This window comes from Malus sylvestris, chromosome 17 (genome assembly GCF_916048215.2).
Source record: "Malus sylvestris chromosome 17, drMalSylv7.2, whole genome shotgun sequence".
In the NCBI taxonomy this organism is placed as follows: Eukaryota; Viridiplantae; Streptophyta; class Magnoliopsida; order Rosales; family Rosaceae; genus Malus; species Malus sylvestris.
Window position 1 is genome coordinate 15,224,358 of NC_062276.1, and position 19,449 is coordinate 15,243,806.

Consider the following 19,449-nt stretch of genomic DNA (forward strand, 5'->3'; position numbering starts at 1 on the left):
TTGACTGCTGTCAGATGATGAGTTTTCATCTAGTAGCTTGAGCTTTTTCCCTCTAAAACTACAATTTTTCCACCAGATAGCAACTGTCCTCTGTGAAAATAAAAAAATCAACTGAATTACCTTCTTTTAATGTGAAAGAGGGTATCTTTGCCGTCCGCATTGCTACCTCATAAAGTACTTTTAAAAACCTGGATCGCACACTGTTCACCTGTAACATAACTAAATACTCACTAAGTCATTAGTTAAAGTTCAGTGGCTTGGGCAGGCCTAGAACGTGCCTAACAAATGTTTTCAGTCCAAACAACTTGGCCTTAAGGTGCATGACTAATCTGGGTGGTAACATAAACTGTATTATTTAGTAGTAAAACGACAGTTTTTCAAGATATCAAACAGTATTGTCCTATGTCCTAGTGATAACAACTAATGGAAAAACAGAAAATGGGAACTTTTTGTTGGCAATGTACATGACGAATGTATCTATTTTTATCCTTGGCACCTTTCTCTATAGCAATTGGGTAAACTAAAGCTGAGGAATAGGCTTATAATAGCCTTGGATATTAACTTGTAAACCTAACTGGACCGACCTTGAATTCCAACTCACATATTCACCCGAGTTTCTCCTTAACTATAAGATGAGAAATAACTAGACTTGACATTCGTGTCATGTTTTCTATGTTCATATCGTTTTCGTGTCATATTCAATATTTTAACGAGTCGTGTCATGTAATGTCCGTTAAAATAAATGGGTATATAACATGACCAGAAATTGCCTCGTTAATATTAATGCTAGGAAACCAAAATTTTAAATTAGATTTGCAAATCAAATGATATGGTTGTTGATGAATGGTTCATTACTACAGCGTTGAATAACGTGCTTATTTTCTATTAGTGACACATCATTTGGTTTGCAAATTTGATTTAAAATTTTGGTTTCCCTAGCATTACCCATATGGATAATAGTTGTAGAAGCGGGTTTCAAACCTGAGACCTCTAGTTTTTAGCTTTAAGGAAGCCTCGTAATCCTCCATTTACCACTGAGCCACCAATTTGTGGTTTATAATAAAAATTAAGAAAATTTAAAAATGTAATCACAATAAATCGGCTCCATGGACCAGTAAAAAATTAGGATCCACAGGTTTCTATCAGAATGTGAAATGAGAAATAATTAGACCTGAGATTCATGTCGTGTTTTATGTATTCCTATCGATTTCGTGTCATATTTTAACAAGTCGTGCCGTGTAAGACCCATTAAAATAAACGGGTATATGACCCGACCAGAAATTGATTCGTTAATTTTAATAGGTAATATGACATGACCCGTTACTTGTTAAAGAAAATATATTTTAAGCCAATAAATAATCAAATGAAAAATATAATACTAAATAGTATACACATACCACATTGTCACATAAATATTACTTCAAACATAAAAATACATTTGTCTTTCAAGCATCACATAAATATTAATTAACGTAGAAGTGTGAAAAATATTGAAAAAAAAATATTATATAAACGCTCGTACTAATTAACAAGCTTTACAACTTTCGTGAAGGGCTCAACTTTCAAATTTGCCACTATAATCACTTAAACTATAGATCGAAATTTAACTATTGATTGTCGTTTACATTTATGCTTCTCACCAAATTTTTCTTTTCAGATCTTCTTTTTTGAAAACATAATCTTTTTTAGGATGCAGAAAGATGAACGGTTTAGGTCGCTGATATTACATTCAGAGTTTACTGTTAGTAAAAACATTGCTTGGAGTTTATAAAGTGTCTAGAAACTATATAACATCAACTCATATTTCAGTTAAATATAAATATTAGAACATGATATCAATGATTCGAACTATTCATTTTTTATAAATGTGCTAAAATATCATGTTTAAAAAAATTTGAAAAACAAAATTCAATGAGAAGAATAAGGCGTAAACAACGATTGAAGATTAAGTCTAAATCTAAGATTTATGGATTATGGTGTTAGATTTTAGAGTTGACCGCTTCACAAAGTTGTAAAGCTTGTCATTACGAGTAATTGTGTGTGTGTGTGTGTATATATTTTACATTTTTCACATTCTACAATGATTATTATGAATTTTATTAGTTTTGCACTCAAATAAAAAATACTATTCATGAGGGTTTGAAAGGTTTTAAATCTAAACGCCGATGTAACCATTGTCTATGCGTGGAGGATGCAATCCCAATTGTCTATATATTCTTTCCCTTTTTTACACTTGTACATTAATTATTATGATTTTTTTAATGTGTATGGTATTTTAAGATTATTTTAATATTTTTATTTTTTAATGTGTTTTACAATATTTTAATTTCACTTTTAAGAGAATAAAACATTTATGAGTATGAGTGTATGAGAGAGGGTAAAACAAATTTGGGTAAAAAATTTTTGGGTAACAAATCAAGTAAAAATCTCACAATAAAAATAAATAAATAAAACTTAAATTTTTTAAACTTATATAGAATAATAATACGATAATACATATTTAACATACAATATATACATTATGGTTGTTGTATTTTATGGTAAGTTTTTATTAGTAGTTTAAGTTTAAAATCATCAAAATAATATTTTTCTTAATAGTCGAAACGTGTTACCTACAGGTTACCCGAGTGTAAATCCGTTAACGACCCGTTTTTAACGGGTGACCTGATAACAACCCGATTAGTTGTTATGTTGATCCGAAACTCGTTATTTTCGTGTTATTTTCGTTTCATATTAACAGATCGTGTAAGAAACTATCAGGTTTTATAATAACATGCATGCATTTGTGTCAAAATATATAAGAGATTCCATCACACACAATGTTGACTAAGAAATTAGAAGAAGAAAAAACTTTGCTAATAGGCGAGGACCATTCGATCTTCAAATCCTGGGAATCTGCGTGGTTTTCTTGTGCTATATCTCTTAGCTAGTTGTCTGCAGTATACGTGTCCGCCATACATTTCTTAATTTTTTAGCTATATTACTAGCTAGCTATTGGCGTATTTTTCCTGCTATCAACTTACTTGCACATTTCTACTTTTTGTTTTCTCCATGTATGTGCACACACTAGTGGATCCATTAAGGGGCATGGGGGGTCAGGTGACCCCCCGAATTTCAATGAACATCCATAGATACCTTACGTGCTGATCCTTCAAACCTCGGTGAATGTCCATGGATACCTTGAGTGTTGCCCTTTTGAAGATTAGAGTTGGCTTCATACTTGCCCTCCAAACGACTTCAGGCCTACCAAAACCCGATGAATGTCCGTGAATACCTTGGGTGCTGCCCCTTGCATACATTAACATGTCTATAGTATACATTTTCAAATGACTTTAGGCCTACGAAAACTTGATCAAATGGCAATATGCATGCTATTTATGGTATAAAAAAATTTGCGCACTATGCGCTCTATTTTTACTGACCCCCCTAATATTATTTCCTAGATCCGCCACTGGTTGCACATGTATTTTGTTGTCTTCAAACTAGCACATTTATGGGTTTTGTGCTCTCATGATTCTCCATACTTGCTCCTAAATCTTTCTTACCACACAATTAAGCATGCACATGCAATTTTCTTTCCATAGCGGCTAACACACTTACAATACCACATTATTCTTGAATTGAGTTTCATTAATATTGGTTTAAGCGGTTGAACAAAAGAGAAAGTTTTTTCGTTTTTATTTTATTGTTTAACTTATAAAAAAAAAAAAAAAAAAAAAAGAATAGAAAGTTTGATTTGGACATACTACGTCACCATCACCATGGCCATCAATTGTTAACTGGTTCATTATCCATGACATTGACAAATTAACGAATTAAGTTTTTTTTAGGGTGAATTACATTTTTCCACTTATGGCTATTGCAACATCATATAACATCATTAAAAAAAATCACTTTCATACCTCACGTACTATTTTATTTCAATATAATATCTCCGTTCCATTTTATATCCATTGCTCCGTTAAGAGCTGACGTGGCAGTCCACTCCTTACAAAATTAAATTAAAACAAAATGAAAAAGGGTCAATCCCCTCTTCTTCCACCTGAACACAAGGCCTCCATCTCCTCCAATCTCCATAACCACCAGTGCACCACCCCTCCCAATCCCTAAACCCTCATTCTCTAATCCTCCAAATTCTTCTTCTTCCCCAAATTTCCGTAATAAATCTCTCTAGTTTCATTCTCAAGCCGAAAAAGAAACCCCCAGAAATTTCATAGATTTCGAAATTTTATTTCCCAAAATTCAAAAACCCCAAAAAATTCAAAAGATCATGACGTCGACAGAGAACCAGCCGCTTAGGCCACATACAGCGAAACCAAGGTCACCGAAAGACGCGATCTTTGAGAGGCCGCCGCTGTGGGGGGAGAAGTTCGCCAAGGACGAGCCCTCCTCAAATGGGTCGTTGGTCTATGATCTGATGGAGATTTAAATTAAACCATCGGTATTCGAAGGAGATTTAAATTCAGGAACTTCTTCAATATTGAAAAAATAAGTAATAGATCGTTTGTTTACGCCACAAATAAATCGAACTTCTTTATCATACGATTGTGCCACAGAGGGGTTTAATCTATAGTTAAGCTTTTTCCTATTCCTTATTGATGCGATGAAAGTTAAGCACTCAAATTAAACCCTCTTGTTGTCAAATTGTAGTAATAATGCAAGTAGGGATCGTTCTAAACCGGGGATTAGGAGGGCTTGCTAAAACTTCTAAACTAACTCAAAAACATAAAAACAAAGTTAAAGACGATTGAATAGACTTAAAGAACTCAAAACAGGTTCACAAGACTCAAAATAACTTAAAGACACTCAAAACTGCCTAAAAACACAAACTAGGCAGTTTCTGACTCTAACACAACTTTGGACGAAATTTGGGTTTTGACTTGACTCAAAACACTCTAAAACACAAACAAAACAAATTTTAAACACTTTGAAACAAGAAAGTAAAAGGGGGATTTTAGTTTTGATGAATTTGAAACAAACAAACAAGTTATAAAACTAGGCAGATTGTAAAACGAATTTAAGAAATAAGATGATGGATGGATTAGTTAGAGGTCCGCTCTTCACACATGACACACTTGTATATGAATTGATTTCCAATTGCTTTTCAATAAACTATGATGCTCAACACCCCAGATTAACCGTGATGCACAAATTAACCCTCAGATTTTCCTTTACTCATTGAATTGGATGAATGCATGCGACAACCCAAATCATTCTCTAAAAGTCCCCTATATGAATGCATAATAGAGATACAATCAGAGATCATTACGTTCAATGAAAATCATAAGTGTTGACGAGGCAATTATAACTATGAATGCATGATACAATTGCCAAGAATTCAATTAACGCGATTGTGATAAAATACCTTCGCTACTCATGACTATAAACTTGTAACGATTAGGTAAAACTCATTTATATTCTAGCATCTAATTCATGCATGAAAACTAAGTATGCATCCTTAATAAACATACAAGAATCAGTTATGAATAAAATAGATAATTGAATTGCAATCACAACTTATCAAATCACAATTGGAAGAAATCAATTCAAATCTCAAGCATGTTCATGGCTTCAAACTTCCCCCTAACTAAATAGGGGTTTAGCCACTCATAATTGCAACAAAATTAGACAATAACAATGTAGACATTGAAAGCAAGAACGAAGTACACCTAAAACGCTCCAAAGTTCCAAGCTTGAAACGCCAAGGACCTTTGTTTTCACCACCTTGTTGTAGCACAAGTGTCTAGGATATGTATGGATATATGGATGGAATGGATTTGCACGGCTAAGAGATGAAAGTGTATGGATTGGTGAGATGTAGTATGGCTAGATGAATGGATGGAGGTCACTACAAGGAAATTGTGTTTGTGAATGAAGCTCTTTTGATGGATCAAGATTGTCCTTAGGAAGGGGAATGGTGGATGTATTTATAGGCTAAGGAGAGGACCACTTCAATTCCTTGCATGTGCAGTTTGTATGGGTGTGTGATGTCCATGTTTCCCTTTACATTTGCACACACATGACCTCCATCATCTCAGCCACAAATCAACCCATTTTATGCCCATGTGTGTGTGTTTCCTTTGCCCATGTGTGTGTGTTTTTCCTTTGCATTTGCACACACATATTCTTCATTATTTCAGCCAACAATCCACCCATTTTCTGCCCATGTCAAACTGTCCATGCCATGCCTTTCTCTTTGTGTGTGTGTTGTCCATGTTTCTTCCATGTGCCTTGTTCATCTTCTGGCTGTGCATTTCCACTTGCTCCAAAGCCAAATAAGTGCAATCATAACCCCATTTGCTGCTGAGTGTTGATGACAAAGCAAAACACAAAACAAGTGCCTTTACTTTCTCACTTTATTAGCCAAATCTGCTTAGCCCTTTTCTGAACCTTTCAGTGTTACAATGCCCATAACTTCTTGTAGAAAAATGATATTAACAATCCGTAAATTGCTCCAGAAAATAGACATCTGTAGCTTTCCAAGCATATAAGGCTCATTCTCTCATTCATTCTGAGCTGTTTGTAACATGCTTCCAAAGTCAGCTAATCTGCACAGGCAGTTTTGACGAATTTATTACTTAATAACTCACTTGTGCTACTTTTCTTTTCTTTGCTTGATAAATCACACAAAACACAAAAACATAGTAAATAGCTCAAAAATATAAGGAACTAACTAAGAAAAGACAAGTGAATTTTATGTAAAATATATATAAATATGAGCTTATCAAATACCCCCACACTTAGCTTTTGCTAGTCCTCGAGCAAAATAAAGAAAACAAAACACAAACTAAACCTTCCAACGTTTGCCTCAGGGATTTCCAACGCACATGACAAGTTAAAAATCATCATTCCCACAGATTTTAGTCAACTTAAAACTTGAGCACATACTTAATCACAATCACCACTTACTAGTTCACATTTAACCAATTAAAACGATGTTTTGAATGTAGTAACATGCCTTAGAGAATTTGCCCAATTCCTTACAAGATATGCACTCAATTTTCACTTAGATTTTCTGACTACACACCCTACACTAGGTACATGTGAGAAGATTGATGTAAACATGAAAACTAGTACTCACATATATGTATAACAAGAAAGCATTTTCTGGTATTAATAAGCATGTTTAGATATGATCTCATGAATGGAATGCTACTACGTAGATGCGAACCAGTGACACCATATGCTCATACCAAATTCGAACTCCACAAATTGAAACACATAACACTCAAGATAGAAGTCAAGGGTTGTAACGGGGTTTGGGGTATTGGCTAATAAAGAAAGGATAGGAATAACAATTGTTCTTAAAGCGATAGCAAGCAAAGCAATGAAATAGACACTTTGGAATTCACTTTAGAATGCAAAATCAACTTTTAAATACAAAGGGAAGATTCATGCAACACTTAGGGCTCTTTTTCACAACTTTTCTTCTTTTCATTCTATTTTCCACGAATTTTTTTTTCTTTTTCTTTTCTACCCGTGCCTTATTAAGGACTTTGGCACACACACACACACAAGAATCACTTCCCCCACACTTGTTTTTCTGCAAAAGTTCAACAAAAGGAATTCCTTCTAAATTATGTTTTACTATGCTTCAAGAACAAGGGTATGGATGGTCCTAATCTAGGCTAGGTGAGGATAGTGTGGGTTAACAAAGAACATAGGCTACACAAGGCTCAATGGGGTTAAACTTAAACACATAACGAAATAGGGCACGGCAATTTGGCTGTGGTGGTCACTACACAACTTCATCTTGAATATGTATTATGCAAATCAATAACATGCTTTGAATGAAATAGGCATGAGTTCTAGCATTTGGAACTAATTGATGAAACGCCTTCTAAGTAGCAACCAAGCAAAGAATAATGAGATCATGCAACGACTTTAGAAAACAATGATGCACAGATTATTAACTCTCCAAATAAACGTTTAGGCTCAAGTCTCACAAGGTTGTAGCGTACATTTGAGTTCCTTCTTTCAAGCATGTTACAAAACTGATTTTTTTCCTTTATGATTGCATGTGAATTCATAAATTATAACCACAACCAAGCATACACCAAAGAGTAAATCAAAATTTCATCCATGTTTATAACTTTCTTTAACAATCATGCAATTAAAAACCAAATCCTCATCATTGTGTTGGAAGGTACCCTAAGACACAAATTAACATACAAAAACAACTCTTTTTGGGTTTTTCAAAACAATTTTTCAAATTTTTATGTCAAAACACACTGAAACACTCCAAAACAGCTTTAAAACACTTAAAACAGCAAGGTACAACACTAGAAGTAATGGGTGATAAACTCCTACGAATTTCATGCAAAATGGTTACCCCCCCCCAACACTTAAATCAAACATTGTCCTCAATGTTTCAAGCATAAACTCACATAAACAAATAACGAATAAACATGACAAGTATGGCAAAGTAAAAATTAGACAGAGTAGAGTTTAAGAACGCAAATCTGGTTTTGGAGATAGATGATCTTGTTATCTTTCCACAGCTTTGATCTCAAACTGGTTTGGAATTTTGAGCGAGGAATATGAGAGTTCCTTGGTTTCAAATCAGACTCCTTCTGCTGGGTTGATTTGATTGTGCAGTCTGCATTCTTCTCTGCTTGTTTCTTTTGCACGGCGGGCAGGTACGAGGTAGAGGTGTTAGTCTATTTCTTTCTTCAATCTTTCCAAGTGCCCACCTCTTGCTTTCTTTCTCATTGTCCCTAGCTGAGGATGAATTGGTAAATTGTCTCCACATGCTTCGAGGTATCATTTTTACTTCCCTTATCTGTTCCCCAGGCAGATGTGGTAGACGAAGAGGAAGCATAAAATGATGAAGATGAGTACTCGAGAGCAAGGCTAGGTAAGCAATCAGGAAGGGGTTCCAGGCAGTCGGTTCCATATCGGAAGATTAATACCAAGTGCTGGCTGATTGCTCTTTTTCTCCTTGTCCCAAAACAACGACAAGGAGAAGGACAGGGAGAAAGCATGATATAAGATACTCTTGCTTTCAACCTTCATGATACGAAATACTTTTGCTTTGGATGAGTTGTTTGCAGAGGTACCCCAAGGAATAAGAAACACTGAGTAACTCGAGAGGGTTTGTTGGAAAGGCATTCTCAGGGAAGAAGAAAGGTTATGTATGTTTGCCTTGCAATGGAGGGTGAATGGTGACATTTATAGGAATTAATAACCGATACTATTCTTTCACTCTTGTCAGCAACCGTTGGATGATTTAATAGTAAACTTCACGTGCTTTCTACTTCACAAGAGATCTTTGACAGATTGCCCGTAATTTTTGCAAAGCTGATTGTGCGTGTGACAGGCGCTGACACATCTGGAAAAGCAAGTGCCTCTTTGATATCTGGAATCAGTGCTTCGACAAACTGCCTGTGATTTCCGCAAAGTTGACTCTGCATGTGACAGATGTTGACACGTCTAGAAAAGTAAATGGTTGGAATCGACGCTTCGACAAATTGCCCGTGGTTTCTGAGCAAGCCCAGCTTTTGAGAAAGCTAGCGCCTCTTCGATTTTTGAATTGGCCTCTTTGAATTCTGAGCTCGCCTCTTCGATCTCTGAAATCCCGTCAAATGCTGATTTAAATAGAGGCACACAGTTCGTTTTAAAGCATACTTAAATTTCTGCCTGTTAAAAACTTTCTTCTTGCACTTCTAAGATCTTGACTTGTCGGACCTCTTCTTTCTTCAACACCTTTGAAAATGTCTGGCCCCTCCGACAGTCGTTTTGACTTGAACCTTGGTGAGGAGGCTGCCATGCCTTCTCCAGACAACATATGGCGCTCATCCTTCATTTCCCCTACTGGTCCTCTTACCGTTGGGGATTCTGTGATGAAGAATGACATGACCGCTGCGGTGGTGGCCCGGAACCTTGTCACTCCCAAAGATAACAGACTACTTTCCAAACGTTCTGATAAGTTGGCTGTTAAGGATTCTCTGGCTCTCAATGTGCAGTGTGCAGGTTCTGTGTCTAATATGGCCTAACGCCTATTTGCTCGAACCTGTCAAGTTGAATCATTGGCAGCTGAAGTGATGGGTCTCAAGCAGGAGATTAGAGGGCTCAAGCATGAGAATAAACAGTTGCACAGGCTCGCACATAACTATGCTACAAACATGAAGAGGAAGATTGACCAGATGCAGGAATCTGATGGTCAGATTTTACTGGATCATCAGAGATTTGTAGGTATGTTCCAACAGCATTTCCCTTCGTCTTCTGGGGCTGTACCGTGTACTGAAGCTCCAAATGATCAGCCTCCGATACTTCCTCCTTCTGGGGCTCTGCCGACTTCTGAGGCTCTACCGACTACTGAGACTTCTTCTAAGAAACCTTTGTGAAGGCTCTCTCTCTTATATTTTTCTACCTCCTGTTCATTTTCAATGAATTTTAATGTAAAAATACCTTACATATCTGTCAATGTTTCAAAAATAAACCCACACCCAAAAATAATTAAATAAGCAACAAATAAAAATGACAATCATGGCAAAATAAAAATGCAGAAAATGGAAGGTTTTTAGAAACGCAAAACTGATTGTGAAGCGATTCATAGATCTTCCTTATTTGAACACATGGGTTGCCTCCCAAGAAGCACTTTCTTTAACGTCTTGCAGCCGGACAATACCTCATTTTAAACTCCATTAGGGCTCACGGCATGGAGGGGTATTTCCTCCACCATATGCTCCTCAAACAGGTCGTAATAGGGCTTTAAACGATGCCCATTCACCTTAAATTCATGACCGGTTTTCATGCTTTGGACTTGGACTGCACCATGGGTAAAAACATTAGTAATAACAAATGGTCCAATCCACTTAGAGCGTAACTTACCGGGGAATAACCGAAGGCGAGAATCAAATAGTAGCACTTTCTGCCCCTTGGAAAATGTCTTTGTACGAAGCATCTTGTCGTGATACGCCTTGGTCTTATCCTTGTAAATCCGAGCATTCTCGTATGCCTCGTGCCTAATCTCCTCAAGTTCATTTAATTGGAGCTTTCTATGCACCCCGGCGGTATCTATATCCATGTTGAAGGTCTTTACAGCCCAATGTGCCTTGTGCTCTAACTCGACGGGAAAATGACATGGCTTACCATAGATGAGCCGAAAAGGGGACATGCCAAGGGGAGTTTTGTAAGTCGTACGATAAGCCCACAATGCATCGTCTAAGCGCAAGCTCCAATCCTTCCTTGTTGGCCTCACAGTTTTCTCAAGGATTTGCTTGATCTCTCTGTTTGAAACCTCGGCTTGCCTATTGGTCTGAAGATGATAAGGTGTTGAAACCTTATGTGTAACGTTGTACTTTTTGAGCAAAGCCTCAATGGTTCGATTACAAAAGTGGGAGCCTCTATCACTAATGAGAACTCTAGGCATTCCAAACCTAGCAAAAATGATAGTTTTCACAAAATCTGTAACAACCTTAGAATCGTTAGTACGAGTGGCTTTTTCAACAGCTAGCAAGATATAAGTGAAACCATAAGATGGAGGGAAATGACCCATGAAATCAATACCCCAAACGTCAAAAATTTCAACAAAAGATAGGGGTTGCTGCGGCATTTGATCCTTGGTACCTATGTTTCCCATTCTTTGGCACCGATCACATGTTAGACAATAAGTTCTAGCATCTTTAAACAACGTGGGCCAATAAAATCCACATTCAAGAACCTTTAATGCCGTTCTTTGAGTTCCAAAATGTCCACCACAAGCATAAGTGTGACAAAATCTTAGGATCGAAAGAAATTCACAATCATGCACACATCTACGTAAAATCTGATCAGAGCAATACTTCCACAAATAGGGATCATCCCAAACATAGAAACGTGCATCTTTTCGAAGTTTATCACATTGGTGCTTGGTGAGAGTGCTAGGAACTTGTTTAGACACTAAGTAATTCACTAGATCGACATACCATGGTTCACTCACCTCAATGGACAGTAGCTGCTCATCGGGGAAAGTTTCAGGGATAGGCACGTCATGCTCATGCTCCTCATGGACCATTCGGCTTAAGTGGTCAACCACCACATTCTCGCTTCCTTTCTTGTCTCAGATTTCGATGTCAAACTCTTGAAGAATAAGCATCCAACGAATAAGCCTCGGTTTTGCTTCCTTATTTGTTAGTAAGTACTTTAAAGCTACATGATCAGTATAAACAATCACTTTAGTTCCAATTAAGTAAGATCGAAATTTATCTAAAGCAAAGACAACATCTAGAAGTTCTTTTTCCTTTGTTAAGTAGTTCAATTGGTCATCATTGAGAGTCTGAGAGGCATAGTATATAACATGCGGTTGCTTGTCTTTTCTTTGCCCCAAAACAGTGCCTAATGCATAGTCGGATGCATCGCACATAAGCTCGAAAGGAAGGCTCCAATCGGGAGGAACAATGATAGGGGCCGAAGTGAGCTTCTCCTTGAGCTGCTTGAATGCTGATTCACACTCCTCATCAAACTGGAAGGGCACATCTTTTTGAAGCAATCGGTAAAGGGGGTTTGACATCTTGGAAAAATCCTTGATGAAACGCCTATAGAACCCTGCATGGCCAAGAAATGAACGAACCTCTCTAACCAAAGTAGGAGAGGGTAAGTGACGTACAAGGTCTATTTTTTATTTATCAACTTCAATTCCTTTTTCTGAAACAATATGGCCTAAAACTATACCTTGTTTAACCATAAAGTGGCATTTTTCCCAATTCAACACAAGGTTAGTTTTAACACATCGTTTCAAGATCAAGGTCAGATTATCCAAACAATTATCAAAAGATTCTCCAAATACACTGAAATCATCCATAAATACCTCAATTATCTTCTCAACATAATCGGAGAATATACTTACCATACACCTTTGGAAAGTGGCAGGTGCGTTGCATAAGCCGAATGGCATGCGACAATAGGCAAAAGTTCCAAAGGGACATGTGAATGTGGTCTTCTCTTGGTCATCCGGTGCTATCACAATTTGGTTATATCCAGAATATCCATCAAGAAAACAATAAAACGCACGACTGGCTAACCTTTCAAGCATTTGGTCGATGAATGGCAAAGGAAAGTGATATTTCCTTGTTGTAGCGTTTAGCTTCCTATAGTCAATACAAACACGCCATCCGGTTTGAATTCGTGTAGGTACCCACTCGTTCTAATCATTCTTGACAACGGTAACTCCAGATTTCTAGGGAACGACTTGAACTGGTGAAACCCAATGGCTATCGGAGATAGGATAGATCATGCCACAATCTAAGAGCTTGATTATTTCCTTCTTCACAACTTTCATCATAGGAGAGTTGAGATGGCGTTGAGCCTCTCGGGATGGTTTAGTCCCCTCTTCAAGAAGTATGCGCTGCATGCAAGTGGTAGGGCTAATTCCCCTAATGTCGGCTAAGGTCCACCCTATGGTTGTTTTGTGCTCTCGTAGCACCCTCACAAGCTTTTCTTCCTCATGTGCCGTGAGGCTTGAAGAAACAATGACGGGCAATGTCTCGTCATCTCCCAAAAACACATGCTTCAAATGGTCCGGCAATGGCTTAAGTTCAAGAGTAGGTGCCTGAACAATAGAAGGTAACATCTTAGTAGAAACTAAACTTGAAATTAAGAGCGGAACCTTACCATATTGTTGAGGAAGTGACTCAAGGACAGCCCAAATCTGGCCGTGGGTTTGCATTGCCCCAAGTTCGCGGTTTTTGAATTATATGCCCTTCGTAATGGCTATTTCAAGGGCATCCTCGTTCAATTCCTCCAGATACTCCTGCGCCAAAGAATCAATAACATCAATAGAAAAGTAAGAGTGATCATCAACGGGATATCTCATAGTTTCAGAAATATTAAAATCGATAACTTCCCCATCGAATTCCATCGTCAAAATTCCCTTGAATACATCAATCTTTGTACAGGCTGTCTTCATGAATGGCCTACCAAGGAGAATCGGCAACGAGGTGGAATGGACTGAATCTTCCATGTCTAAAATGTAAAAATCAGCCGAAAAGATCAAATGGTTCACCTGCACTAAAACATCCTCCAAAACACCTTTTGGGTATGCGTTAGAACGATCAGCCAATTGTTTAATCACACCATCCTTTTTCAATTCACCCAAGTTCATAGATGCATAAATAGAGTAAGGCATGACATTTATAGATGCACCTAAATCTAGCATTGCATTTTCAAATCGAGTATTGCCAATCACACAGGGAATCGTAAAACTTCCTGGGTCTTTGCATTTAGTGGGCAGTTTACGTTGCAATACGGCTAAAACATTTTCACTTACCTTAACTACCTCTTTGTTCGACATTCTTCTCTTGGTTGTGCACAACTCTTTGAGAAATTTGGCATATTTCGGGACTTGCTTAATTGCATCCAAAAGTGGTATATTGACTTGAACTTTTCTAAATGTTTCCAAAATATCCTTTTCAGCCTCCTCCTTCTTTGATTGCATAAACCTATGAAGAAAGGGTACATTTGGAGGAACAACGTTAGAATTAATCAAAATTGGAACTTTCTTACCTTTGTTGGCTGAATTGGATGGTTTAGGAGCATTTGGGGCCTGCGGCAAAGGTGTTTCCACCCTTTCCGTAGGGGTGCTTTGCTCCTTCTCTTCAATTATCAACTCTTCAACCTCATTGGAACGTGATTAGGAAGTTTGGGGATCATATCCAACTGGTTTTCCACTTCGCAAACTCATGACTTTGGCAGATTCGAATCCTCCCTTCGGGTTGACAACGGTTGAACTAGGCAACTTACCTTGCTCCCTAAATTGTCCCACAAACTCCGCAATCTACCCAATTTGCTTCTCCATTTGGTCCACCCTTTTGTCTTGGTTTTGCATTGCTTTGGCTTGATTTTCTTGCCCCTAAGACAAATTGGTAAGTAACTTAAGAAGTATCTCATTATCTAAAGATGTACCTGAGGTATTTTGGGCAGGTTGTTGTGGGGCTTGTGTTGGTGCGTATTGCTTGGTATAGAAGCCTGGAGGTTGCTGCCTAAAGCCTCCTTGTTGTTGGGGTTGTTGGGGCTCCTTCCACTTGAAATTTGGATGGTCTCTCCAACCTGGATTGTATGTATTAGAATATGGATCGTTCCTTGGCTAGTTTTGGCCTTGAAATCCAATTGCATTGGCGCTTTCCCATCCACCATTTTCAATCAATTGAGGGAACTTTTCAGAGGCATGTTCTTGGATAGAACACACACCACATACACTTGGTTCTTTAATCCTCATTCCTTCGGCCATCTGAGACACAATGGAAGTAAGATTAGCTAATTGCGATTAGATGTCGAATGTGGAACTTACCTCATTCACTTGATGCCGTGGGGTGTCCCTTTGACCAACGCCTTTATATTGTTGAGCATTCAATGCTCGGTTAGCAATTAAGGTCTTGGCAGCCATGGGCGTTTTGTCCACCAAAGCTCCTCCAGCTGAGGCGTCTAGCATTTGGCGTTCAATTGGTAGAAGCCCTTCATAGAAATATTGAAGAAGAAGCTCCTCCTTCATCTGATGCTGTGGACATAAAGCAACAAGGGTTTTAAAACGCTCATAGTAAGTGGAAAGGATTCACCTTGGTTTTGTTGAATGCCACTAATCCTTTTGCGTAGTAGAATGACTCGAGAAGTTGGAAAAAATTTCTCCAAAAATGCCCGTTTCATACTCTCCCATGATGTGACAGTTCCGGGGGCTAGCTCATACAACCAATCTTTAGCCTTTTCTAAGAGAGAAAAGGGAAAATCCTTCATTTTCAGAATGCTCCCATCAACGTTTACAGGGGTCATGCTCGAGCAAACAACCTCAAACTCTTTCAAGTGTTTATTAGGATCTTCCATGGACATCCCGTGGAACTTAGGAATGTGATGCAACAAACTTGATGTCAATTCGAACTCATCCGTCTTCCCTAAGGTAGTCATGGGGTATTGGATGCATAGGGGAGCAGCATTGTCCAATCCTGAAGCGGAAAGCTCCTTGATTGTTCGATTGTCCACTGCCATGTTGGAATCTTCCTTTACAACGTGTGTCGTGGGCTCCTTTTGCACTTCTACTTTGTCTTCTCCAAGATCTGGTGCAGGTTGAGATGGTTGGGGTTCTTGTTGAGTCCTTGCTCGTCTCAAAGTTCGTTCAAAATTGTCGTCAAAGTCACGGATGTGCTTATGAATAGGTTGAGAACTTCGAGTCATAAACCACCTAAAACAAGAAAACAAGTAAAGTCATCAACTAGGAACACAAACACATGAAAATAAACAAAAATAAATAACAAGGGATTAGCAAAATTGCTAATCCCCGGCAACGGCGCCAAAATTTGATGCGATGAAAGTTAAGCACTCAAATTAAACCCTCTTGTTGTCAAATTGTAGTAATAATGCAAGTAGGGATCGTTCTAAACCGGGGATTAGGAGGGCTTGCTAAAACCTCAAAACTAACTCAAAAACATAAAAACAAAGTTAAAGACGTTTGAATAGACTTAAAAAACTCAAAACAGGTTCACAAGACTCAAAATAACTTAAAGACACTCAAAACTGCCTAAAAACACAAACTAGGCAGTTTCTGACTCTAACACAACTTTGGACGAAATTTGGGTTTTGACTTGACTCAAAACACTCTACAACACAAACAAAACAGATTTTAAACACTTTGAAACAAGAAAGTAAAAGGGGGATTTTAGTTTTGATGAATTTGAAACAAACAAACAAGTTATAAAACTAGGCAGATTGTAAAACGAATTTAAGAAATAAGATGATGGATGGATTAGTTAGAGGTCCGTTCTTCACACATGACACACTTGTGTATGAATTGATTTCCAATTGCTTTTCAATAAACTATTATGCTCAACACCCCAGATTAACCGTGAAGCACAAATTAACCCTCAGATTGTCCTTTACTCATTGAATCGGATGAATGCATGCGACAACCCAAATCATTCTCTAAAAGTCCCCTATATGAATGCATAATAGAGATACAATCAGAGATCATTACGTTCAATGAAAATCATAAGTGTTGACGGGGCAATTATAACTATGAATGCATGATACAATTGCCAAGAATTAAATTAACGCGATTGTGATAAATAACCTTCACTACTCATGAATATAAACTTGTAACGATTAGGTGAAACTCATTTATATTCTAGCATCTAATTCATGCATGAAAACTAAGTATGCATCCTTAATAAACATACAAGAATCAGTTATGAATAAAATAGATAATTGAATTGCAATCACAACTTATCAAATCACAATTGGAAGAAATCAATTCAAATCTCAAGCATGTTCATGGCTTCAAACTTCCCCCTAACTAAATAGGGGTTTAGCCACTCATAATTGCAACAAAATTAGAAAATAACAAAGTAGACATTGAAAGCAAGAACGAAGTACACCTAAAACGCTCCAAAGTTCCAAGCTTGAAACACCAAGGACCTTTGTTTTCACCACCTTGTTGTAGCACAAGTGTCTAGGATGTGTATGGATATATGGATGGAATGGATTTGCACGGCTAAGAGATGAAAGTGTATGGATTGGTGAGATGTAGTATGGCTAGATGAATGGATGGAGGTCACTACAAGGAAATTGTGTTTGTGAATGAAGCTCTTTTGATGGATCAAGATTGTCCTTAGGAAGGGGAATGGTGGATGTATTTATAGGCTAAGGAGAGGACCACTTCAATTCCTTGCATGTGCAGTTTGTATGGGTGTGTGATGTCCATGTTTCCCTTTACATTTGTACACACATGACCTCCATCATTTCAGCCACAAAGCAACCCATTTTCTGTCCATGTGTGTGTGTTTCCTTTGCCCATGTGTGTGTGTTTTTCCTTTGCATTTGCACACATATATTCTTCATTATTTCAGCCAACAATCCACCCATTTTCTGCCCATGTCAAACTGTCCATGCCATGCCTTTCTCTTTGTGTGTGTGCTGTCCATGTTTCTTCCATGTGCCTTGTTCATCTTCTAGCTGTGCATTTCCACTTGCTCCAAAGCCAAATGAGTGCAATCATAACCCCATTTGCTGCTGAGTGTTGATGACAAAGCAAAACACAAAACAAGTGCCTTTACGTTCTCACTTTATTAGCCAAATCTGCTTAGCCCTTTTCTGAACCTTTCAGTGTTACAATGCCCATAACTTCTTCTATAAACATGATATTAACAATCCATAAATTGCTCCAGAAAATAGACATCTGTAGCTTTCCAAGCATATAAGGCTCATTCTCTCATTCATTCTGAGCTATTCGTAATATGCTTCCAAAGTCAGCTAATCTGCACAGGCAATTTTGACGAATTTGTTACTTAATAACTCACTTGTGCTACTTTTCTTTTCTTTGCTTGATAAATCACACAAAACACAAAAACATAGTAAATAGCTCAAAAATATAAGGAACTAACTAAGAAAAGACAAGTGAATTTTATGTAAAATATATATAAATATGAGCTTATCACTTATCACCAAGTACTTTGTATTTTCTTTGTGTTTATGCCAAGAGACAATCCTAAACTAATCGGATCTATTGAAAGACAAAAAGTAATTCAAGTAATGATACAAAGGAAAGACAGGGAAGTAAAGGATGATTAGATGTTCATCAAATGTTAATTAACAAGAAAGTAAATTGCATGTAAGGTTAATAATTGGGTAAATTACATTTTACCCCCTCATGTTTGGGGTCGATTTCAATTCTTTACAACATCTTTAAAACATTTCACTTTCATACCTTACCTACTATTTTATTTCAATATAGTACATCCGTTACATTTTTCATTAATTGATCCGTTAAGAGCTGACGTGACTGTCATATTTGTGCTGACATAATTGCCAAATTTGTGTCACGTGGCAATTTTTTTTTATTCATTTAAAATATTATAATAATTTACCCTATTTATTAAAATAAAAAAAAATAATAAAAAAAAAACTTGAGGGGGTAAAAAAAAAAAGAAGATATATTTTGTCCTTAAAGAACAGTGGGCCTCACCCCTACCACTTTACCCAATATACACGCTATCCTCAATTTGTACTCGTGTTGCGTTATTTGCAATGAATATCTAATATCGTCTTTCTCTCAAAAAAAAATTATTTGGTAATAGATCAAGTAAAATTTATAACATTAACGATAATAAGAAAATCTCACAATTAAAATAAATAAATAAATAAAACTTCAATTTTTTAAACTTATATAGAATAAAAATACAATAATACATATTTAATATACAATATATACACTATGGTTGTTGTATTTTATAGTAAGTTTTTTATTTAGTAGTTTAACTTTAAAATCATCAAAATAATTTTTTTCTTAACAGTTGAAATTTGTTACCCACAGGTTACCTGAGCGTAAACCCATTAAGGACCCGTTTTTAATGGGTGATTCAATAATGACCCGATTAGTTATAATTTTGACTCGAAACTCGTTATTTTAGTGTCGTTTTCATATCGTGTTAACGGATCGTGTAAGAAACTATCAGGTTTTATAATAACATGCATGCATTTGTGTCAAAA

The 19,449-nt window shown here is 37.0% G+C and overlaps 1 long non-coding RNA gene and 1 other non-coding gene across 2 annotated transcripts; both read right to left on the reverse strand.

Annotated features, from left to right (window-relative positions):
* Nucleotides 1–1,080: 1,080 nt before the first annotated feature.
* LOC126612744 (small nucleolar RNA snoR2/U65) lies at nt 1,081–1,185 on the reverse strand. Its single transcript, XR_007619306.1, has one exon. It is a non-coding gene; the product is annotated as a small nucleolar RNA snoR2/U65 (small nucleolar RNA).
* A 4,295-nt stretch (nt 1,186–5,480) lies between these two features.
* LOC126609776 (uncharacterized) lies at nt 5,481–18,009 on the reverse strand. Its single transcript, XR_007618273.1, has 2 exons — nt 17,380–18,009; nt 5,481–5,709 (listed from the first exon to the last, which is right to left on the reverse strand). It is a non-coding gene; the product is annotated as an uncharacterized LOC126609776 (long non-coding RNA).
* Nucleotides 18,010–19,449: the final 1,440 nt, after the last annotated feature.